Raw genomic sequence first — 25,768 nt, 5'->3', positions numbered from 1 at the left:
CATCAATTTACTTGCTTTGTTATTTGGCTCTTGCTACATTGGTAAAATGACCTTTAGGGTTTAAAGTGAACCTGTCACCAAGTTCATGCTACCCGAACCACAGGCAGCATGGATCAAGGACAGATATGCCCATTCCGCCTATGTATGTTTAATTCTGGAACGCTGCTGTCTTTCGGAAAAAAACATACTTAGAAGATTGACTTGGAGCTCAACTCTCAAAAGGGCAGGTGGCACAGGGATCTCCCCACCCACAGCCTCAAGAGTGACAACTCCTCTCCCCGCTTGTGTATAGGGAAAGGGCTGTCAGTCTTGATGACGTTGCAAGGAGAGCCCAAGGCAGCCCATCTCTTTGACTCGGAGGTCGAAGATCTTCAAGTCAAACTTCTAAGTAAGTTTTTTCTAAAATGCACTAGCATTCCAGAACATAACATACATGGGCTAAATGAACATATCTCTCCCAGGTTCATGCTGTCCATGGCTCGTGCACCATGAACCTGGTGACAGTTTCACTTTAAGGTGGAACTCGTCTAATAGTTCTACATTATGTAATATGTTCCTTCCCATTTGTGTTCTAGTTTTATCTTTCTTTGTGTGATGTTTGTCTTCAAGGAAAATTCTGTAAGAATTACAAAATGTTTCATTGGGTTGTGTCAGGCCCTCTTTAAAGTTCCTCCTCGGCCCGTGTAATGTTAATAGATCTATCAGTGGAAGAGGTGGAAGGAAAATCATTTGTGCAGATTACTTTATGCAGATTATGGAATAGGTTTACTCCAAGTTAATCACTAAGCACAATTTTTGCTATGTAGCCTCTTGGCCCATTATTAACCTCCCGGCTAAGACAAAATATAAAAAGCTAGCATTCTGCGTCGATGTGATTTCTCTTTCTTCATTCACCAGGCAGCCTTTAAATAAGCTATTACTCTCAACAAACCCCCATCACTTACATTTGTAATAGAAAGACAATTCTGCAGCCCGATTGTATTTTCTACTTCAGAAAGCTTTGCCATCCGGGGTCAAGAGTTATCCTGCCTCGTCTTTTGTGTTCTAAATTTAATTGTTCCACTCCTTTTTTTTTCTGTTTAAGAGATCGGTAAAAACTGTTAATTTGATCAATACTTAATTTTTTCACCCAGAGCTCTTTTCTTCTGCTGAACTCCGATAAGCAGTCAAAAGGGCACTAGGACAAGTAAATTGTCAGAATTTTCTTCGTTCTCTTCAGGCCATTCCACCACTTAGAGTGATGTAATTTATACCATAGTAGTGGCTCTGCAATTACCCTGTCTATTGCTGTCGACAGTATCTCACTATCTTTTAAATGGATCCGGCTTCAGTCGTCCAGCAGAGCAAACACTACAAATGATGCTATTCCTCATGCAGCAAGCCCTTAAGAGATAAGTTCCTTAAAGAGGGGGCCATTTATCAGCTGATACAAGCAGGATACTTACAAGCGCGCTTCTTTGTTTAGGTTCTTTGGCAGCCTTTTCACATTTCCAAAAGCTATCGATCTACCTGGAGAGGAAGGAAAGAAGTGCGAAAATCATAGGTGGAGGTATTATCAATGTAGTCACGTAGGAAAACCCTTTGCAAGGTGGATAAGTTCTATTGTGTTGGAGGGAATTTGTAAAAAAAAAAAGAGAAAAATAGGGAAAAAATATATAAATTTTTAGATGGGTGTAATCTTCATACCATGTACTGGATTGTCAGTGCAAAATGATCCACCAAACCACGGATATAAGTAGAGGGCAATCAGAACTTGTTGCCCAGTTGTTGAGTGCCAGGGAATGTCAACAAGCCACACTGCTTTGGCTGGGGTATTTAAATGGAGCGATGATCACACAAGAGCACTAGCGCTTCATTCACTTTCAGTGGAATTAGGAAGATAGCCAAGCAGCACCTGCTAGGCTTTTTCCATCAGCCCCATTGAAATGAATGGAGTACTCACCACACATGCTTGGCGTCATTCACAGTGACGTCACTGGGGTAGAGGAGAAGCGACCCCCCACATGCTAGCTGAAAATCCCACCCCTCTAGCTTCCTCTGGCATTAATGATATTGTAAGCGTCATCCAAGCATGCTGTGAAATCTTGCACCTGTGTTGTGAAGTTGAGTATTGATGCATGTGCAGAGGTTAACTGCGCATGCGCCCATTTTTGCAGGCATGAGATTTCACAGTGATGCGTGGGTGATGGTTACAACATCATCCCCGTCAGAGGAGGCAAGAGTATTGGGCTTTTTGGTTTACATGCTGAAATGATCCGGCCCGCCCATCGGACACCTCTGCCTGACTTGCATACCATGTGGGACTTTTTCAAAGTTCAAATTCCCAAGCATGCTTGCACCTATGGTCATAGTACGGACATAGCAAAAATAATGTTGAAAATATAAATGCTACATAAATCCACTGCTAATATTGGTTAGCGTTGATAAAAACTGCTGACAGGTTCCCTTTAAAGAAAACGGGGAGTTGTGACTGTTATCTGTAACTTTGTTCAAGTATCGTGTCTGACCCCTTGTGGCCAAGAAATGCAATTGCTCTGGTTATATTATAAAGCGTGATTTAACTTTAATTGGTTGTAGGTGGCATGGGAGAAGGGGGTGTGCAGTCACAGGGAGGCTGCAAGCAAAAGATATAGTCTACTGCGTGACAAAAGGACCTCTGCTCACAGAACCACGTCGTGGCCTGGTGCCTAAGCCACGACCTCCAAGAAGTGACATGCTGGTCTCCATTGCTGACTGACGTAAGTTTGAACCAATCTTAGATTTCAAAAGTAGAAGCTATATCGGCTACAGATAGAGTTCCATGGTTTGCCACGAACCCTACTCCGAATCCTCTGCCCACCATTAGAGACTGTTGTGGTTTAATAAGGTTTGGCAGCATCTATCATTTTGTCTGCATCCATTTACTTTCCCCATCACAAGCAGAGTGCTAAGGCAGCAGAAATACAGTCCTAAACTCTCGCTCATGACTTTAAGGTTGCAAGTCCAATCCCTGAATGGTTCAGGTAGCCGGCTCAAGGTAGACTAAGCCTTCCATCCTTTTGAGGTCGTTAAATGAGTACCCAGCTTGGGGGGGTTAACACTTTCCATCCACTGTCTGACATCTTCCTACATTCTGATTGAAGCTTGCACAGCTCCAATGTCAGAAGACGTCCGACAGGGTATTCTTACGCCTATTGCCAGCGACTCCACTGTTGTAGCCTCTCTGGCACACACACTGGCTTTAGCCAGCAGATGGCAGCGTTGTATAACAGCAAAAAGAGAAAGCCTTTTAGGAAACCCTGAATCCAAAATTGAATTGAAAAGGGTTAATAAAGAAGAATTATCTGAAATCGCTGCGGAATAAGTTGGTGCTATTTACAAATAAGATTTATTTATGGCAGTACCATCTGTGTGACTGGGCACACTTTGTGAATCATGGTACTAGCACAATGCCCCACACTGCTGCAACCCCAAGACCCGCAGACCCCCCACTGCAAGACCTGCAGGCCCCCCATTGCAAGACCTGCACGGTGCCCTTAATCCATTCAAGGTCCCCTTTCAATAGTGTCCACCACCACCTGCCTAATTGTTATCTTTTTGCTATGAGCCCGCCAGTCCTATCTATACCTCCCTGCTAATACGTGCTAGTCGATTGGCCTCAAGTTACTCCTCTCCGGTAAGGACTCTTAGCTCGGAACTCACAGCGTACCCATCAACTATAAACCCATCCCAGAAAGCACCGCTAAAAATAAATGAATAAATAAACTAATACCGTGTACAGTTCTATCCCATTGCCTGCAATGCTTCCGCTTTATGGAACGTCTCATTGTATTTAATTTATCCGGTATCTTCTTCGCGATGATAACTGGAAAATAAGCAATTCAATTTCATAGCCATGCAAATCATTACCGTGTTCTGTTTCAACATTAACATTCCTATGGGCGACTTCGATGATTTAAACAAGATATCGTCCTTTTTATTTTTCCCTTTCCCCCCGATGTTGAACGCTACGGAGGGATATAAATTCAGCAACGGGAAAGAAAAGCATTAAGCCTGGTGTCAGCGGACAGTGATAGAGAAGTGTTTCTAATAATCCTTTCGAGTCAAAGCCCGGCCCGGTGTGTTTTTTGATTTCGATGTGAGCTTTTGTATGCATGCAATAAAAAAGCTGCAATGCTAAAACACTATTCAATGAAACCCACGGCAGTTACCATTTACAGTATATCATAGGGGGATGACAGCTGGAATAGTGGGAGTTCATTATAGGGACCATGAATTGTTGGAGGTAATTTAGATTACGATTCAAAGTTTAATTTAAAAATCTATCAACAAATGTGAAAGTGCTCGGGGAACATTTTAAAATGCACTTTAATCTCCCCGGCACAAATAGCTTTTCAGAGCCCTAAACATCATCACCTGGGAGAGAAAAAAAACAGTAAAACTTTACAGCCGCCTTAATTAAATTACAAACACAAACGATAATTAACTTTTTTTTAATTTTTATTTTATTCATGTCATTGTTTCGCTCTGGAATCAATATCTCCAGGTTGCAGGGACCGAGGCCTTTACGGCTTTACCGCCGCACCGGAGGGTTTTCTCCGAGGGGAGAGGACATTTGGAAATAAAATGTATTTTATTTATATGTACATTTTACCCTTAAAAACAGGGGTGGGGGTAAATAGGAAGACGAACGGTCATCCATTTCCTTCCAAATAATTGAAACGTTGATTTTAAAGCAGGAGAAGCGATAAATTGCGGCGGCTGTAAATGTGTTTCAGACAATATGTGAAAGCTATATTTCTATTTTGTAGAATGTGACCTGTCATAGCGTCGTACATCTTTACCAGGGCATAAATAAAAGGCAATGTCAGGCTTAGTCACAGAAGCTTTCCTCTTGCAATAACGAGCAGAACATTAGGAATCCGGACAAGCGTAATTGTTCTAGAGGAGATGACTTCTTCGGAATACTTCAATGTCTTGGCCGGTGGCGGACGTCGATGGAGAGACTCTACGTAAGAGTAGAGTGTGGGCTGCTTGGTGAGGAAAGATCAAAAAGTGAGGTTGTCACCGTAGATGTCCTCTCTGATAAGGGTGTGTTTACACAGGCGATTTCCCAGCACGAGTTACGTCCGATTGTGATCATATGGACAGAAGTTGCACAGAAAAGAACCCATTATTTTCAATGGGTTCATACAGATGGGCGATTGTTCTCTCAGACCAGGAGTCCGAAAAAGAAAAATTGCAGCATGTCCTATTTTTGAGTGATTGTTGTTCAAGAATTTCCCATTATTTCATATAGGAGCATGGAAAAAAATTACTTTGCACTTGCATGCCATGCGATTTGCATGCGAGTGTGATGCATTTTTTCCATTTTAACTAGTGGAAGCACATGCCGCTTTTTTCACGCATGTTTTTCAAAAATGCATGTAGAGCAACGTGATGCAATGCATTTTTAATGCCAAAATAGAAGAAGCAAGCACAATGCAGGTTCGATTTTTCCCGAACCTATATCACACCTACTATGTAAATGCAGCCTAACTCTTAGGCCAGTTACAGACAAGTTAATTTGGGGGCATTTTGGGATCCATATCAACGGGCTACTCTGGTGAAAACATATTTTGCCATCCCTGCCCCCCTCATCTGATCACACTCAGGGCATCTCCTATGTATATTGTAGTCACTTCTTGATGTCGAGATTTCTCCATGCTCACTTTTTCTATACTCTGCTAACGCTTCCATGATGTATCAACATAGTATTACATGACTAGCTAGGGCCAGTATCATCTCTGCCTGCTGGGGGAACACTACCATTACTTTCTGTCTTCTATAATCACCTAACTAAACTACAGACCATAATTATACATACATGAGAATGAGCTGTAATCTCCTCTATTATAACTGTGTGACAGGAGCCTGTAATCAGCAGCAGTAACTGTGATAGGAGTTTCTGACTGCCTTGAATCCATGTAATATCATCACAAAAGTATTATGCTGACTGAAAAACTGACTTCTTGATGGAACATAAAACCATGTAATGCTCACATGATCAAAATGACATCAGATGATCCACCTGAGCAGAAGGAGTCCAGGAAATCTCCAATAGAAAGCAATAACTAATCAAGGTAATACTAGCAGACTTATATATACTAGGGAGACCAGTTCTAAAATGAATAAAAAAATAAATTCAGCTAAGTGGCCCTATAAATCTGCAAATCCATGCCCCGCAATGGATCTCACTATTGGAATGAAAATGTTCAACTCCCCGGATTTAAAGCAAAAGCATGAATGGCTCTAGTCCTCCAGAATGAGAGCACCGCTTGTTTGCCTATATCTGCTCTAGTTTATAGAGGGAGATCCCAAAAGGTGGACGTCCTGCCATGCTGCCTATAAGTCCTGGTGAATATTATTGGGTTTTGCCAATTCTAGTCATCGTATGCTAGCATCTGACGACATAACCGAGACACGATGACTTCAGGGAATTGGTAATATTATTGCTTTCTCCATTACTGATCTCCTTGATGTCATGGATATTCTACAAGTTCATATAGATGGAGTCTGGATTATTCTCACAAGATTGACTAAGGGGTATAACCATTTGGTGGCATTTGGTACAGTCCATCAAATATAGGTTTCTATAGATTGTCAGGCTGAGACATCACTGCTTTAGGACAGTACTGGACAATATCAGTCTGGGACTAAAGCATCTTGTATGCACGAGTAAAAATATTATTTTGCACCCACAGGGTATATCATCAAAAAGATCTAATAGGTCATATTCATGCAGCATCATAAAAATAGTCCATAAAAGAAAGAGTTGTCTCCAAAGTCAGCTTGAAAGGGAGATAGACCACTTAGGCTTTGTTGTGTTATATTGTCATTATATTGTCAGAACCCATGCCATCCTCTGAACTACTCCGAACTTGGATGATATATCTACCATAATGCATCCCACCAGCCCTTGAGTAAGAAGTCCACCTTGTAAGAGTTGAGAACCTTCCACAAGTAACTCCATACTAAAATTCCCAGTGATGCAAGGTCATCCAATACTTTGAATGACTTCAGTGTTTCAATACTGGTAAGTAATCCAACTCTAGCCTCCATAATAAAATGTGCCATGTGTGATTTTGCCATAAGCTGTAGACAACCTTGCAGCAATTATATATGTAGATGCATCTGGCACATTCATTTGAAGTGTAATTTGAACATATAAAAAAGGGCACCTGAGCTATTACTCATCATTTAGAGTAATGGTATCCTCATATGGAGCAGGGAACCAGAGGTGTAGTACCATGCACAACCATATGAAAGATTACTTGACTGTGCCCAAATAAACATTGTATTACAGTGTGCCGACTGCTACAGTGACACAGCGCAGTGGCTGCAACATGGAAGCACATCAGGGCTGATGTCATGACGCCTGATTCTATGAGATCCTTAATGCGCTTGTATAAAAAAGACATAAGTATTATGAAGGTCGTGGCTTTTTAACTAAACTGAAAATTGATATTTGCAAGCTTTCAAGGCTATTTAGACCTCTTCATCAAGCTAAGATTATGATATCCCTGACCTTAGCCTTAGGGCTCTTTCACATGTCCGTAGACGTTTTTACGTGCGCCCAACGGCGCTGTAAAAATATGTGAACGGGCGCACACATTCAATGTTTGTGCACCCGTTCAGACGGCCCAGGCCCGGCGCATATACGCCGAGTCCGCAGTGCTATTGGGCAGGAAGAGACAGCTTAGCACTGCTAAGCTGCCTCCCCCTCGCCGCCTCCCCTCCTCCCTCCTTCCCTCCAGATGTTTGCAATGGGAGGGGGCGTAGCAGGGGTGGGGCTAAGCTCCTGCCCCTCCCCACTCCTTGTCCGCAGCCAGCAATGGGAGTGGGCGAAGCCTTGCTCCACCCAGCCCCCTCCCATTGCAAACAGCCAAAGGGGAGGAGAGAGGAGGAGAGAAGGAGGAGGAAGTTTAGCAGTCACGCTGCTAAACTCCCTCTCACCTCCCTTCTCCGGCCGCAGTCATTGACTGCCATAAGAGTCTATGCAGCGTGCAACGTATTCCGGGCAGAACCATAGTTCTAGGACTATCTTTGCTGCCAGACGTAAAAGCGCTCATCGCTATATTAGCCGGCAGGGCACTTTTACGCCACGTGAATATGTCTGTGTGATCTGGGGAGAGAAAATCCAATGCATCAGATGGTAGCATATATTGGCCGATTGTGAAAACTGTGGACGATATACGCTCGTGTGAATAAGCCCTTATGAAGAGGCCTAAGTAGCCTCGAAAGCTTGCAAACATTATTTTTCTGGTTAGCCAATAAAGGTTTCACCTCTATACTTTTGTCTTTTTTACACAAGAGTATTTACCATCACATAGATTTCTCTGGCTAACATAACATCATACTATTTCTTTCTTCTAACTGGTAAGGGTTCCATGGGTTAGACCCCCCCACCGATCACACATTGATGGCTTATCGATATCCTTTAAACACTTGTAATCATAATCAATTAGCATTTACCTCCGATTGTAATGATTGATGTAGATGCTCTTGGCGTAACTTCAATTGGGAAATTTTTTTCTCTACAATCCGACATGCAGTAAAACTTTTTGTAATGACATGAATAGCATTTTCCTGAATGTAACACTGTAAAGTCTATCTTATTTAATGAGTTTTAATTACGTCCTTTGTTCTCTATTACAATACATATTTAATAGTTGCTCTTGCTTTTTTGCAGTGTCACAAGATCCTTCCATAAAAGTACAGCATAAAAGGGCTACACAGCCAGGGAAAGAGAAAAAAAAGCTGGCTGATAATCATTTTTGTAGACGTTTCCTGCTTTACAAAGCATCACGCACATGAGGGAAGTGTACGCCGGGGAAGACAAGCCAAGTAATTTCTTTGATAAAAACGAGCAGGCATGACACATTACCATCACAAAAGAGGAAGATCTGCCCATGTGTATTAAACATGAGCGCTCCGGCTGCTTAATTATTGGTTAATCTAGCAATTATGCATGCTTCATTTAATTCTAATTAGGTGAATTAATAGGCAGAGAATAAAGATTCAAATAGACTGGCACAAAACAAAATGAGTGCTAACTTCATTTATACTCTCGTAGCCTCCGGCCCACCGGATACAGTAACCGCAGTCGGTAAAGTTCTGGCATGTGATAATGATGTGACAGATTTTTATATCATTTCCTAGCTGTTTGTCTGTAATTAATGTGATGATGATGAATGGCAATGATACTGTACTTTATTCTGTGGGGTATTTTAGGCTTTAAAAAGGCCCTGTTTTAAATTTTTTTGAAGTTTTTGATTTTTCAGGTCAGTGTATCCAAAAATCCTAAAATATTGCAGTTTTCGCACATTTTGTCACTTTTCAGGTTGTGCTTTACTAGGGGCAGGGGCAGCAGTCGCCTAATTATCAGCAGGGGCAAGATTGTAATGAAATCTCGATTATAGAGCTGGAGGTCACAAAATAGCCAATAGGTGACATGGCGCATTGGCCTTGGTTAGTTGTTAGAATGTGATGCCCAGTGTGACACCTAAGGTTGCATCGGCCTGATATAGTACCAGGATCTGATAAAATTATGGGCCAAAAAGTTCTAGGAGAAGATAGCTCCATTTAACGTGAACCTAAGAGCCAATAACTTACATCTAGGATTTATTTCTTATGGGGTGATTCACCATGTTGAACCCGGCTTCTTTGGGCCTACCAAGGAGACTATTTTGAAAATCATGTCCCCCAGTTGGCTCAAATAAACCAAGTTCGACACGAGTTGAACCCGCATTGACTCTTCTGATGAAGAGAGTGCCAAAGATATCTTCTGCCCAATTACAAGTACGTTAGTGGTCTGTCAGCCCATTGCTGATGGATTTCATGTAGTGGCCAATGTTGCTCCAGTCATGACTAACTTAAGATCAGTACAAAATAAGTAACTAAACTTTCAGCAACTTTTGACGTTTCATAGTGATATCTCAAAAGTTTTGATGACTAGGAGTCTGGTTTCTGAGATTGCTGAAATGAAAGGGCAGAAATGCTCATTGGAGTGCTGTACCCAATTGTCTCTCCTTGGAGTATTGTATGGGCTCAATAGAAAGTTTTTCAGTCTCTAGACCACTCACTGATCACATTTGAAGGGTACAATGCTCGGCTGAATGCATCTGCCATTTCATTTTAGTGATCAGCGGTGGTCTCAGCAACCAGACTCCCACCGATCACAACTTCTGACACGTCACTATACAGTTTGCAGAAGCTTTATGTTGCGTCCTCAGGACGTGCAAGCTCAATAACACAAACAAAAGGCACAACTGTGCAAAGGAAACATAAAACTAAGGGGAATTCTCTCCCTTTAGTCCCCTAACCTGGGAGGGGGCCCTGCCTACTCAGTGGACCGATCACTCTGACAAGTGCGAGCCCGCACGCGTGCCTAGGCCACTGACTAGTCCCTATCAGGGAGCCCTAGCACAAAAGAAAGGCGAAACAGAAAAGCACTTAGTATGGAGAGCTTCAGCGAAGCTGTGTTGCTCCGTCGCTGTCCAAAGGCAACTGAAGAAATTGACCAGCACAGGAGATAATGCTGGCAATGTTTAAGTAGGAGCTAGGCTACTCAGCACCAGGTGCTGACTGACATTACTCCTGCAGCTACCACACCCCTCAGCTCCCAGAGAAGCAAGGGCACACCCAAAACCTGGTCTTGCCTGCAAGCCAGGTGCAGGCCTCAGAACAGCTGCAACACTTTAGTTACCTTTTGAAGACTGCAATTTCTCACAATACAAATTCAATACAATATCCCGACATTCTATCAAAACCTTTGACAGGATGCAACTCTCATCACAACCACTGGGTGGTCCCATGTAGACACAAATAGCATAGACATCTCCTGGCAATGTATCACAAAATCCTGTGTTTCTTAAAGCTGGTCATCTCGAGCCACAAATATGTTGAACCAAGAGAAATAGTAAGAAGGACACATCTATATATTTCATTTTATACAAGAACCTCTCTTCCGAGAAACTACTTGTCTGGAGTAATAAGAATTTATTAGAGTTGGTGGTCATCTGAACAAGAAAGATACTCTTTGACCGACTGTCCGCTGTGACTGATAGACTGCAAGGGGGACCCTTCTATGAAGTCCATATTCCCCAATTAGATATATGGACATTCCATCAAGGTAAGCAGAACATAAAATAGAAATTGTGGGGATTAGTTACCAAAACTTAAGAATGATGGTTGCATTAGGATAAGTCTGCGTTTTCTCTTTAGACAGAGCAGGAATAAAGATGTGCCAGTTTTCCATTTCACCGGACGGCTTCCTTTTATCCTCGCCACCCCACCAGAAGCATTTCATCCTGATTTGCATGGTATGTTTGTCTTTGTTAATCAAGCTTCACACTGCGACAAGGCCTACTACATTGGGCATGGCTGTTCCTCTAATTAAGGTGCTAATTGAATTAAATGGCTGCTGTAATGAGCAGATGAGCAGCATAAAAATAAAGAGTCAGATAGCCCAATTAACAAAAGAGCTGAGCATAATTATAACATTTAAATACATGCAACTCAGCACCAATATTGTTAATTGTTACAGGGCAATTTATGATAATTGGTTTCACAACAGGCGCACAGGTTCAGTCACAGCCTCTAATTAAAAAAATGATATTCTACACAAATGCAGCTCGTGGATAATTAACACTTGATTTACATAAAATATATTTATAGTGTGTCTATGGCGAAGAGTTTGCCATTAGAATTAGGAATATATCAATGATGCAAAATAGAACCTTTCCGGTAATTGGGGAAGGAATTTTACTTTGAAGAGATTCTTTATATATTTAATATCCATAAAAGTGTCCTCTGTGGGAAAAGAGAGAAAAAGTCCAGTGTTTCTATGGCCTGAAGTCAAATGGTTTTATTAAAGGGAAAGTTGAGCTTTTATACCAGAGAAACATCGATGGGGGTTGGAATTTCCGAATGAGTGCCCTGCCATAATCTTTGTTGAGAATGAAAACTTTTAATAAGTCTTTTCTGGTAAGTAAAGGTATTTTATAAACAAATGATATATAATGAGAATATATATACCAAGAATAATGAGAACTAGAACCAGTGGGTTTGCCACTGATGGCCATCAATGGATATGATTGCCTTTTCACATTTTGCCTTTGCACATCCATGAGGAATTAACCTACAATTCCATATGTATCCAGCTGTCTGATGAAGAGGTCTGCAAACCTCAAAACACATTACTTGTTGGCTTGAAATAAAACATTTTTTTATTTATTCGCTCGATTTGACTCTTATTTGAATCGATACCTGCCAACAGATAGCGCCAGTACCTCAATAATATTCGCTCAGCATCCAATGCTTACATGACGTGTGGTTAACTAGTGTACTAAGCCAACTGGATTTATACTACATATACTACAGTCCAAGGCTGCAGCGCATTAGTCACAGATTCCCCTTCCAGTGTGCTCTGCCCATCTTTTCCCTTTGTACCATCCTGCAAGAACAATATGAAAATCCACAGATCCGCGGTCTTCTCAAGAACAGATTTATATATTTCACCAGCTTACCAGAGGAGACTCTTTGCAAACAAGGTGTTTGAAATTGTTATGAGCTTACATTAGTACATTAATATTTGAAGCCAATCCATGCTCCCATTTAGATCAGAGCATCCCCAGCAAACAGCTGATTGGCAGGGATCCTGAACGGAAGACCACCTTGATCAACTATTTACGAGCTATCATGATAGGTCATTAATAGTCTAGAACTGAAAAAGGCCTTTAAGTATTCAAATACCTACTAATCCAATATCATGAGGGTACGTACTATAGAGACGGTCCATCGAGAGAGACAGGCCTAGTTTAGAACCATCCCATTTCCAGGAATTTCCTCCCCAGAGGAATTGTATTGGCAATCAAGGGGGTAAAAAAATTGCCCCAAAGGCCATGGAAAGGGTATGTAGGGAGAATAAACACCAGACATTTTTTTCCTAGGTGGCAAAATTCAGCATCCTAATTAGGCACCAATTGAGGGCATTCTTTTGGGGCTCACTCTCTTCCATGTATGCTGCAGTCTAAGACTCAAGAAAAGCAGTTTCAACACCAGATTAGTAGAAAGTACCCAGGAATAGTTTTTTGAGGCCCTGAATAACGGTGGGAGCTCAGACTGGCCCCATCTTCCTTCACCATGAATGAGATTACTCCAGTTTTCCCTTCTCCACAGATACTGCAACATTAGCAAAACAATGGTTGAGCAAACTGTCTCCCAACCATTCTTCCTTTATTCCTGAATTGGAAGGATAAAGGTAAGCCAATGGTTGCAGAGGGATATTGTGGAGTGACCCAACACCGGCAGTAGGACTTATTGATTTTTGTTGTGAGGACTACTTCCATCCGTGAATTTCCCTTCTTGGGGGTAATGGCTGAATAAGTTTGTTTTCAATCTTTAATGACTTCTTCTAGAGCTTTTTTCTAAATTAAACAATTATGGAAACCAGGTTGGTCACAATAGCTTTACAAAAAAAAAAATCTAACTTTCCATAATTTATACAGGAACACCCCTGGAAAAACTTAAACACTGTGTTATGTCCAATGCCTCTCCAATGAAAGGTGGATCATTAAAAGATCATTGTACGGAGCTTGAGTCATCAGACAATGTCTTGTTACCAATGACTGTAGTATAACATGTCACCCAAGCTAGTTCTGTATATATTTTTGAGCAATTCTAGTAGCCAAGTGTATGGCTTTTCTTATCTGTGGTTTCCTAGTCACAATTTCTATGCAGTGTCATATTGTGGGTAGTGATGAATGAACCGATTTGCCGAATTTTGGCAAAAAGTTTGCTTTGGTCCAAATTAGTTCAAACCAAACTGGAACTTCACCAGAACACCTAGAAGAAGGTAGTGATGTTGGCATTTTAGTGGGTTTGGCCAAGACAAACAGCCCAAGATTTTGGTTTGCACCAAAATGAGCCAAATCCAGTGAGCCAAATTTACCAAAGTTTGACCCCTAGCCGTGTTTGACTGTTTCGATTCATTCAATGCTAATCATACTACTAAAACAGAATAGTCCTTCTTGAACACACCATAATGCAACAATAATTTTGGCAAATCCGAAGGATTCTGCATGCCATTGTGTGAACATGAGCTGAGCTGACACATTCATTTCCTAATAAACAGCACTAATACTATCTTATAAAATTGATATACAACAACTAAAGGTAAAAATGTATATAAAGAATGTCTAATTAGACAAAATAGAACATAATGAAATGTTCATAGACAAATACTTTAAAGATGTTGCCAAATATTGAACTTAATATAGAAAATCTAGTCTATTAGATACAATGGCTTGCTTATGCTTGGCAGGAAGACTCATTCTCTATATGTCTGCTTTCAATGCTACTGAACGATAATTACAATTTCTACCCCAACGGCAGCCAAGTAAAATTAACAGGGCATCATAATAGCATGCACCTTTTTCAATCATTATTATGCCTGATCATTTAACACTGCACATTGCTTTTATAGGCATGAACTAAAATGACTCTCCAGGATTGAAATACTCAAGGGCTCCTGAAGCATTATATTAAACTGTTAGAAAGATAACAACATTTCGAATTGACCTACATTATTTTTTAGTTATGTGTAGAAATAAAATAATTCCCAAGTAATTTCTAGGTTTAATAAAAAGTGGCAGATCTGTATCGTACATAGAAGAGGAAGGGTCACATAGTAAAGATCAAAATACCCCCCCCCCCCTTCATTATGGTGCCATACATGGTCACTCAAGAGCGAAGGTCTTGGTTTCTACTTTCTCTTCTATGTCTTAGGGCCCTTTGACGCTGACAGATAAATTATTCAGATTCCCGCATGCAGTAAAAATCTGAACGACTGTCGTTCAGTCTACATGAATGCACCAACTGAACACCGAATGAAAATATTGTTCACTTATCATTCATCATTTAGTTTATGCATAAAATGATGATCAGGTCCCGTAAATAGGCAATCGCTCATCTATTCACTACTGCCTGGTTACTGTGAATAGAGGAAAGCAGGACAGAACACTCCTGGTCCACTTCGCCACCATTCTTTTAGCGGTCAATGATCATCACTGGGGTGGCCTGCCGGTCATATGTGCCTGGCAGATTGTCTCATGTAAAAGGGCCCTTATCAATGATACTTCAGCCAATTTCTCACCTCCGTGTTTGCTAAGATTATGTCTGCATTAGAGACTCCATTCCGAGCCTTCATCGCAGATCCAGCATGAAATGCCTACAGGAGTTTTCCGTCCGGTGACTAGGAATAGTACTTAAAGGGTTTGCCTGGTTAATGGACAACATCCATCCATGGGCACTCATTGTAGTAAAATAACAAACTGAGCAGTACTTACTCCTCCTCCACCATTGGGATGCAGGCGTATGTTGTGACACCAGATGTCACCGGAAGTTAGGTGGCCACTGCAGCCAATCAGAGGCTGCAGAATCACTGTTCGGCTCTACTTGCATCATGGCGCCCAGAATGTGCCTACCATTTGTGCAGATTTTAACTCAAACCACAGCTGATTTTGGCCTACCACTCTTTTCACCTTCCAATCAGCAGCCCATCACTGTATAGCACAGAGCAGCCCTCACTCAGCAATCACCACTAAGTGCTGCTGCTGCCAGCCAGGTGATGTGGTAGGGGGATCATCACCTGACTACAGCGTTTATTAGCAGTTGCCAGGTTAGGGCTGCTCTGTGAAATACAGTGGGGGGCTGCTGATTTTGAGTCAAAATCCACACCAATGATGCAAAAGTTGACTTTGTTTTTGATGCGGTAATGCTGCAGAATTTGCCATAGAATTTTCCACTGTTGAACATCCACGGCACTTTCTTCTACATGTGGATATGCCCATACATACAAATTGGGCCTTTTTCACAATGGCTAATGAGACCAACTGCGTAGGCATCCTCCAAGGCGGAAGGATGCTTAATATAACAGATAACTGCTGGTGATTGGTGGGGGACAGAATTAGGGAGTGCACACTGGACCTTTAAGAAAGAGGGGCAGAAGTGAGCATGAGCCCTACATGTAGAGGCCTGGGAGCAAGCAGGGGAAGAAGAGTGTTGCACACCATGAGACAATCAATGGCATCCGGCCGCAACGCCAGGAACAGATGAGCAGCAGTGACTTGCTATGACACATTTTGCCCTAGCTGTACTGGAAATGTGCTTTGTGAGAAGCTGGTATTAGGCTTGTGCTTTGACATAACAGTCAATTTAAGCAGCAGAACTGCAAGGGAGGCACAGAGCAGCAGCCTGAACCAATGAAGAGGCAGGGGGTGTGTCTTAGACCACCTCAGACTCCTTGTAGACAATGTAGATAAACTGTAGTCACAAATCACAGCTTTGTCCTATGGAGATCAGCTAAAAGATCTGTAGAAAATGATAGCTAATAATAATAGCAAATACTGTATAACATCATAGACTGGTAGAATTGGAAGGGACCTCCAGGGTCATCGAGTCCAACCCCCTGCTCAATGCAAGATTCACTAAATCATCTTAGACAGATATTTTTGTCCAGCCTTTGAACACTTCCATTAAAGGAGAACTCACCACCTCCCGTGGTAACCTGTTCCACTCATTGATCACCCTCACTGTCAGAAAGTTTTTTCTAATATCTAATTTGTGTCTCCTCCCTTTCAGTTTCATCCCAACTTCTTCTCTGGCTTTAAGTCACTCCCTATTTTGACCCAATTGTTTCAACAAATTGCACGTCCCTTTAACTTGCACGCACCTGTAATCGACATACAAGCATATATGATCCACATATAAACATGCACTGTATTGATGTGTAAGTTTTACCTTCAGCATTTGCCCCCCTTTCTCTAGGGCCAGCTACCGGCACTAATCTACAATGCCTATAGGTAAATCCGGGCCCTGAAGCATCCGCGGGTATGCAGTGAATGCTCCACTAACCATAATAGCAACTAAATAGAAATCTACAATTTACTTATGATTTATGATATTTGTATAACGGTCCTGGAAATATTTCTTATTATTGCCATAACATCCGTAACCGAGAGGTACTCAGCACCAATAATGTCCCCGGCTGAAAAAGTCATTCCGGGAGCCGAATACCTGCAGAGATTTACCACAAGCCAGTGCGGTGGAGAAAAAAGTATGCCTCATTTACAAATGTAATTTCAATTGAAGATACTCTTCCAATCTTCTTTCATTTGATTCTCAATTGAACGGGCTCCCTGTCTTTTGATAGTATGATTAGACATTGCAAGAGCTGTTGCAGATTAGTCAAGCACAGAGAGACTAAATTGGGAAGGATGTTTTATCAGGGAACATCACAATATATGAGAGCAGATGTGTATGCTCCGAGCTGTTCTCTCAAATTACTGTTATGGAATAATTTAGCCGTTTTGATTCTCACAGATTACTGCTTCCACTGATCATGCTGTCAAAATCCAAGTGAGCACTTCATTCCGCTCTTATATATGCCAGATCTGTTTTGCTTTCATAATGAGCAGATATTACCACTGCACAAAGAGGATAAAGACATCGGCGGTGATAGATAGGAGGGAGATTAAATGGGATCTTTATGACTTCTTCAACCATCAGTTTTGACTGCGCGATAAGACGAGTCAAGTTGGCCACTGATTTGTTCTTTATTGGAACCAATATTAGCATGAGCTTAGCGGTGCACGGGCTGATAACATCTATTTAAGGTGGAATCTGTTTTACAGTGTGTGAGTGTAGGGAAGACATGGAAATACAGTATTAAGCCAGCTATGTAAAGAGTATGGAAGAGTTTAAACAGTAGGGATTGTTTTAAGAATGGATTTTAATTCTTTAAAAAGTCAATAAAAAAAATTAGGGTTGATTTTTTTAAAATTTGCCTCTTTTTTTATTATTACATTTAAAGGAGGTTTCTGCATTGGACAACCTTTTTAAGTTAGAAGAGTCCTCTTTTGGCAAACTGATTATAGGGTACAAGAGGGAACTGGTAGAAAGTGTTGAATTATCCTGCAGCACCTCCACAGGAGAAATTAAGAATAACACAGCATATTTTTCTAAAGGTCCTGTTTAGAGATGAGCGAGCACGCTCGGAAAAAGCAGTTACTCGAGTGAGCATCGCTCTTGTCAAGTAACTGCTTACTAGTTGGAGCAGGCTCGAGGGGACAGCGGGGGTGAGCGGGGGGCGGCGCGGGGTAGTGGGGGGAGAGTGAGAGAGATCTCTCTCTCTACCCCCCTGCTACCGGCCACTGCCTCGAGCCTGCTCGGACCAGTAAGCAGTTACTCGAGAAGAGCAATGCTCGCTCGAGTAGCTACTTTTTTTTTTATCCGAGTATGCTCGCTCATCTCTAGTCCTGTTACATGGGTAAACAATCTGTCCATGTGAATGACCACTGAGTATCAATGACCATGTCCATCAGCAATCATTCCCTTCATGTACACAGGGAGATTATTTACTCTACAGGGAAAACCGATTGTTAACATGATTCGTTTGTCACCCTGCAGCTGTCTTTGATCGACGGCACTTCTCCTAAAATACACGGGAAGATGTGCAACCAATCAGCGAGCATATTGTCCTCACCTAAACAACATGATCAGCCGAACAACAAGCGCTTGCTCCTTAGTTGGCTGATCTTCCATCCTTTAACACGGCCCGATTGTTGGGCGAATGAGTGTTCGTAGGAACGTTCGGCCCCAATACTCAGCCCATGTAAAAAAAACCTTAAGATTCTAAATCAGCTGTCGTTATGTTTTGTTTCTTTATAGCAGTTTATAGGTTTTTTTGTTCATTGTAGGACTGGTGGTCTACATGAGTAGATGTGAGTTAGGAAAACCCAGTACAGAAAACAGGATGGAAACAAGAGAAATGGATAAATATATTTAATGGCATGACATACTGACAAGTGTTACAGAGTAGTAAGGCATCAGTAAAGCTAGTGCCTTGGACAAAAAGTGGAAGGACATCAGGATGAGCACAGGATAGCATCACCAAAATTTGAGTGTTTAATACCTTTCAGAAGCATTCTGTCCAGATCTATGGTGGTCAAGCTAAACTATTCAGTGACATTGTATATGGAAGCCAGTTGAGCTGTTCTTTTGTTGTTTTCCTCGGCCCCTTAGCATAGTTCGTAAGGCCGAATGAAGACAATGTCCATCTAGTCCAGCCTGTCTATCCTCCTGTGTTGTTGTTCCAGAGGAAGGCAAAAAACCCCAAGAGCAGAAACCAATTAGCCCTTTTGAGGAAAAAATTCCTTCCCGACTCCCTAATGGCAATCGGACTTGTATGGTCCACCATAGAGGCCGTGACTTATCAAAGAAGAACAAATCAAATAGCTCAATATAAGCAATGTAACAACTGGTTTATCCAAATTCAATACAAAATACCACTTTTAATGACTACTGCACTCTCAGAATTATTCAACCTCCTGAATAGAAGCCCTCATTAAAGCACACATTCGCAAATCGGGTATTGTCTCAAGAGCATCTGATAAACTACTCAAAGGCTTCATCAGTTGTACCAGATGTGCTTGAGGTAAGACACATCAAACACCTGGACTAAACAGGGCTTTGTTGAGCTACTTAAATAGTTCTTGTAAATTTGGTAAATAAACCTAATTTATATTGACTACATTTTGATTGCAACTGTGAAAAACTCTACAAAAAGTTGAGTGAGGATGCTGAGACAAAGTCTTCTCCAGAGTGATGTAGCAAAAGAAGTAGCTATAACTACATATTGGCTGCAGGTAACTCTATGGGATTCGATGTAATATAAAATAGTGTTTCTAGAACATTGTAGGAACTTAAGATGGACTTCAGAGTCACTATACTGCTCCAGCAAGTGCTCCATTAAGTGTAAAAGAAGGTAAAACGAACTTATGGTGCTGAAATGTCACGTAAAATGTCATCCTCCTGGTCTCTCTGTTCTATAATGCACACGCATTACTCATAATTTACAATGCACATAGTGATGTTTGCATAGAAATATCAAAGGTGTTGCAGTATATCACTGTAGTCTAGATGCTTCTACTGCAGCATATACATTTCAGCGGTCACGTATTTTTAGTATATGCATACTCACGCAACTGCTTACATTTACACATGCAGTATGTACATATACTGCATATATCCATATTCTCTTATATGTACATACATTAAATATGCACATACATACCCCGATACTCTTATACTTTCACAGATACATTTCTACATAAATACACTCAAATCTACTCACAAGCATACAGTACAAACCCACATAGCAGGGCACATACATTTCCACATTCTCATTAAAAGAGTTCACCACTTTGGACGATTCTTCCTTGACAATCAGCTAGTTATAAAGTGCCTCACTATTGGCACCCTAGTAGTCAGCTGTAATCTGTTGGGAAACATCACAGTAAGTTTTTAATTTTCCTGCAGCGCCTCCACAGGGAAAATTGGGTATTACACAGTTTCCAATCATATCAATGGGTTGTCCATGACAGGACAGAACTGGCCTTGCAGTGCAAGATATGTTCTTTGCAGGCACTCTTCACTGTGACCAAAGGAAGAAGAGCCGGAACAGAAGACAACCCCTCCTCCCTGTATTAACTCTGAATTACCTAATAGGATGTATATAAATGGGTTTTATAAATATGACAATCCCTTCAACTATATAAACATTACTTAATTTCTCTTCCTGAGAACAATCACATTTTATTCTATTGGCTAACAGGATACCAGTTTTTTATCAAATAGGATAATTTAGATAATTAGTCAAAATTGGGAACAGGAAATGATGTGAGTGAATATAATCCTGGTACAGCACTGCAGAATATGTTGGCTGTATATATCATAAATAATAGTAGAAATGCTTGTTGATCAAATCTCGATATGAAGGCATGCCAAAAATCAATGTATCCAAGGCTGTACATACCATAGAAGTAAACCATGAGGCCGTTATAAGACTCTCGGCGAGAGGTGGCCTTGTACTGGATAGTCTCATTCCTTAGCTACTGGGTTTTGAGAACCTGTTAACCCTTTCCAATCCACTGTCTGACGTCTGAAGACATTCTGATTGAAGGCTGTACAGCTCTGATGTTGGAAGACGTCCGGCAGGGTATTCTTACTGTATATTACTGGCCGCTCTGTTGTCGGGGGCCTCTCCAGCATGTCCCATACCGAAGTACTGGCTCTAGCCAGCAGATGGCGACATTGTGTAATGGAAGAAAGAGAAAGCTCCCTAGGAAACCCTGAATCCAAAATTGGATTGCAAAGGGTTAAGGACCTTTCAGTTCAGAGTCAACACAAAGGTGGAACATTGGTGTAAGGGTCATGGAAAAGTGTGGAGGACATAACAGACAGCAGGCCCTTTCTCTCTTGGATGGTAAAACTTGCGCCAAAAAAGGGGCCTATTTTGATCTTTGCTATTGGGTCCTGTCTCTTCTATGGTTACTTACAGGTCTTCCTGTACTTGCTGATCAAACTTGTTACTGAATGCAGGAATGAAAAGCAAAAACAACCTAACACAAGTGTGCAGCCTTCCTAGTCTAAAGATAAAATAATAGCTTGACATCTCTTTGGTTATGCACATAAGTGACAGATTAGATCTTACATCTGCATTAAACCTCTCTGACCTGGAGGATTGCCGATCCCATGCTCTAGCGGTGCCCAAAACCGGGGCATTTCTTGCTCAGTGAAGGTTAATACAAATGTTAGATTTGCATGATGATATGGTTTGTTTCCTATGGTATGTATGATTTAGATCTCTAAGAAAATTCCATTGATAGGATTCATTGATACACTTATGAAAAAATCAAGAGAAATGTATCTCAAAAATGTATTTATATGTATATTCTAACAGTTTTTATTCTTATTATTTTATTTATTGTGCCATTTGTATACATTTTTTGATGAAAACATTCTGTATCAGCTGCCAATATTTCAGTTCATGGGCCTGATTTCTGAGCTTATATCGTTACTATTATAGGATCTTCAGAAACAGAACTCCTTTCCTCTCTTCTTTAAATTGTAATGCAGAATCTCAGTTAACAGTAAACTTAACAAGAGCAACCAGTGTCAGGCAGCTGCTGCCAAGGCAAATGGAATCATCTGGTGCATTAAAAAGGTTTAGAGGAAAACATGAAAAACATGTCAGAACTTGAGCGAATTTAAAGGTGGGCAATTAAAGTAATTAAAGGAATGGGCAGACTACAATATCCAGATAGGTCATCAAAATTGTGGTTATTTAGTTTAGAGAAAGATGGCTATGGGGTGACTTAAAAATGTGTATAAATATTTGAGGGGTCAATATAGAGCATAGAGACAGACCATCCAACTGCTATGGGGACCAAGGAGGGATGGGGCTCCAGCTCTGATTGCACCATCGCTTTTGCTACTGGATAGTAAGAACTTATGCCAAACCTTCCTCCAAAGAGAAACTGCTTTGTTAGCAAACAAGGAAGTGGCAAATTAGCCAGAGGGTCATTTTAAAGGGCATGGCCTGGATGGCAATAGCAGACACCATAATACAAGGTCTATTTATGTTTTTGCTATGGAGGACCATGTCTTCTATGTGCATCACTGCATGATCTAATTATACCCAGGGCTATAGCAAGGGGACAGCCTCTACATCTAGAAGAAAGAGGGTTCTTTACTGTAAGAGCAGTGATACTATGGATCTCTAGAGCCTTGTGCGGTGTAGAGTGTAAGCTCTCGCCTACGTCCTGAAGGTTGCAAGTTCGATTCCTGCATGATTCAGGTAGCCGACTCAAGGTTGTGACTCAGCCTTCCATCCTTCCGAGTTCGGTAAAATGAGAACCCAGCTTGGTGGGGGGGTAATAAGTAATAACTACCTGAAAGCGCTGACTCAAGGTTGCCTCAACCTTCCATCCTTCCGAGGTCGATAAAATGAGAACCCAGCTTGGTGGGGGGTAATAAGTAATAACTACCTGAAAGCGCTGTGGAATAAGTTGGCGCTATACAAATACCAAGATTTATTTAGACATATCTGAATGGATATATCTTTTATTAGCCTTACAAATGATTACATAAGAACTATAACACCTAATTTTGATATAATGACAATTTTTTTGGGGGGGGAAACTCATGCATCCTAGGACGTTATTGATTAATCTCCTAAATAGATGACTATATACAATATATTTGGATGTCTATATGACATATGTGTCCATCCTTCTCTTGTTCTTTCTCATCTTTTACAGGTTAAAGTCACCTCTAGTGAAATCGGCTTCTGAAGTTTCCACCTTAAGTAACTTGAGAGCAAACTGTGATATGTAGAGCGGAGCCCCTGCAATCCTGGTGACAAATACTAATGTATAAATCAGCAGGCCAATCCTGGCCCGGGCCGCTGCTCATGTTCTTTGCTGAAATGTCACCTGTTCCTATCTAACGATTTGCATAATGCAAAGCTTCTCACTCGTAAAATACAGATTAAGAAGGGAAGCAAAGAGTCATTCTCGAAGCATGGAGGCATTTCAGGGAAAAAAAGAGTCTTCTTTTTAACCCAATATTTGGTTTTTCGTTATTTCAAGGTCTCGAAGACCCTTTTAAGATTTAAAAATTAGGAATTACAAAAAAAAAATTCCTTAATCTTTAGATATTATATTAACATGATTTTGAATTTGTCAAGTTTTTGTTATTTCTAACTTTTTTCATTTGAATGTTTTCTTTTTTTATTTTTTTTTTACGCCTGCTGGTTTTATGTGAGCTATCGGGAAGCGGAGGTTTTCTTACATGTTTAAAAAGATTAATAAATCAGGTTTCTTTTCCACCAATAAACATGTAAAAAAAAAATAATGTATTATTATTTGTAGATTTAGTAAATATTACTATTTTAGTACATAAATCTTAGCAAGAATTTTGCCGACCAACCAATCTCTAACATTTTCAGTTTCCTTCATTTCTTGCTGTTTCTTTTACTATATTTTCCATTTATGGATTTTTGTAGCATTAAATTTATTGAACACTCCTAATAAAAAATGTAAGTATTTAATTTTTTCATGCGTAGTTACCCAACTTAATACAATATCTTTAATCCTTTAAAATTTTCAGTATTTTATCCTCAAAACCCTTTATTATTAATAATGTACATTATTAAAACTGGACTATAAGTAAAATAAATGCAAAAAAATCTGAATAAAAAAAATTCACTTTAACTGTTTTTTTTTTAAATTATTATAAAATAATAAAGAATAATTGAAATATTCTTTACATCACTGTGCTGTGTTCCATAAAGACTAAGTATTGTAAGTTACAATAAATTGAAGTACTTTTAGATGGCCCAATGATTGGGCAAAAAAACCTTCTGGCAAATCAGTAGGCTTTGTGGAAGAACCTCCAATCACCCAACGAACAAATGCTAATTCACAAGGTTATCACATTACCAAAAGTTATTGTTGGCAGCACATCTTCCCATGTGAACAGGGTAGTGCTGGCAACAATACTGAAGCTCTACGGGGATGAATAATCGTATGCAAGGGCGTGACTATAGAGAATGCAGGGGATGTGGTTGCACCCAGGCCCGGGAGCCTTAGGGGACCCATAAGGCCTCTCTTCTCCATATTGGGAGCCCACTACTATGAATAAAGCATTATAGTTGGGGGCCCTGTTACAGGTTTTGCATCAGGGCCCAGAAGCTTCAAGTTATGTCTCTGATCGTATGAACTATCTTTCATTGCCCAATAGTGGACGAGCGCCAATTACTCATCATCGGTGCTTGATCTTGTAATGTGAAAAGACATGGCTGCCGTTCTGTACCTAAATTAATAAAACAGGATAGTGGACTACAGTTAAACCTCTATGGCAAGATTACCCAAAATAACATGGAAAACTGTTTTTTTTAAGGGGGTGATACTTTTAAAGAAGAGGCCAATAAATGCATTGAAAAGTCATCACCGAAAAATCCATTCTACTTGAGGGATTGTCTTCACAAAGAAGTGCTCTTGTGGAGAGGCTTCACGATTCATCATGAGACATTGTAATACATTTGAGGCAATTCTGCGTCATCTCTCTCAGTTTTAAGTATGTCTTATTTAACAATTTTACACATGACTCTCATAATCATAGTGTATGTACAGCAATATAAGATTCTAGGACATCATAGGTGTCAACCCTTTGAGCAGACGCTTAACTATCTAGGTCTCTAGTGCAAAGCCTGTAAGAGGATCCCACCTACCATATGCCATTTCTAATAAAGGTATTGTTCAGCTGTATATGTATGAGTGGCCTTTAGACCCTTTTAAACGGGTTGGTCAGTTGTGAAGTGTTGGGGGCCTAACTTTAGGATAGGTCCTCAATAATAACTTGGCAGGGGTCCATCATCCGGAACCCCCACTAATCCGCTATTCGCCAGCAAATGCACTTGTGCACTAAGTTAATTTCTGGAGGAAGCAGACAGCTCCATTCCCACTGGAATGACCAGGCTTGGTATTACATATGTCATTCACGTCAATAGAAACTTTGCCTGCAATACCAAGACTCGCCACAACAATAGGAATGGAGCTGTCTGTTTCTTGCAGAAATCTGCTCAGTGTATGAGCCCAATAGCCCAGAGAATAGCAGATCTGTAGGGATCCTACGTGGCAGACCCCTGCCGATCTACTATTGATGGCCTATCCTAAGAATCATAGAATGGTAGAGTTGGAAGGGACCTCCAGGGTCATCGGGTCCAACCTCCCACTCAGTGCAAGATACACTATGTCATCCCAGACAGATATTTGTCCAGCCTTTGTTTAAAGACTTCCATTGAAGGAGAACTCCCCACCTCACATGGCAACCTGTTCCACTC

Source organism: Eleutherodactylus coqui, chromosome 7 (assembly GCF_035609145.1).
Source record: "Eleutherodactylus coqui strain aEleCoq1 chromosome 7, aEleCoq1.hap1, whole genome shotgun sequence".
NCBI lineage: Eukaryota > Metazoa > Chordata > Amphibia > Anura > Eleutherodactylidae > Eleutherodactylus > Eleutherodactylus coqui.
This window is presented reverse-complemented; position numbering follows the sequence as displayed.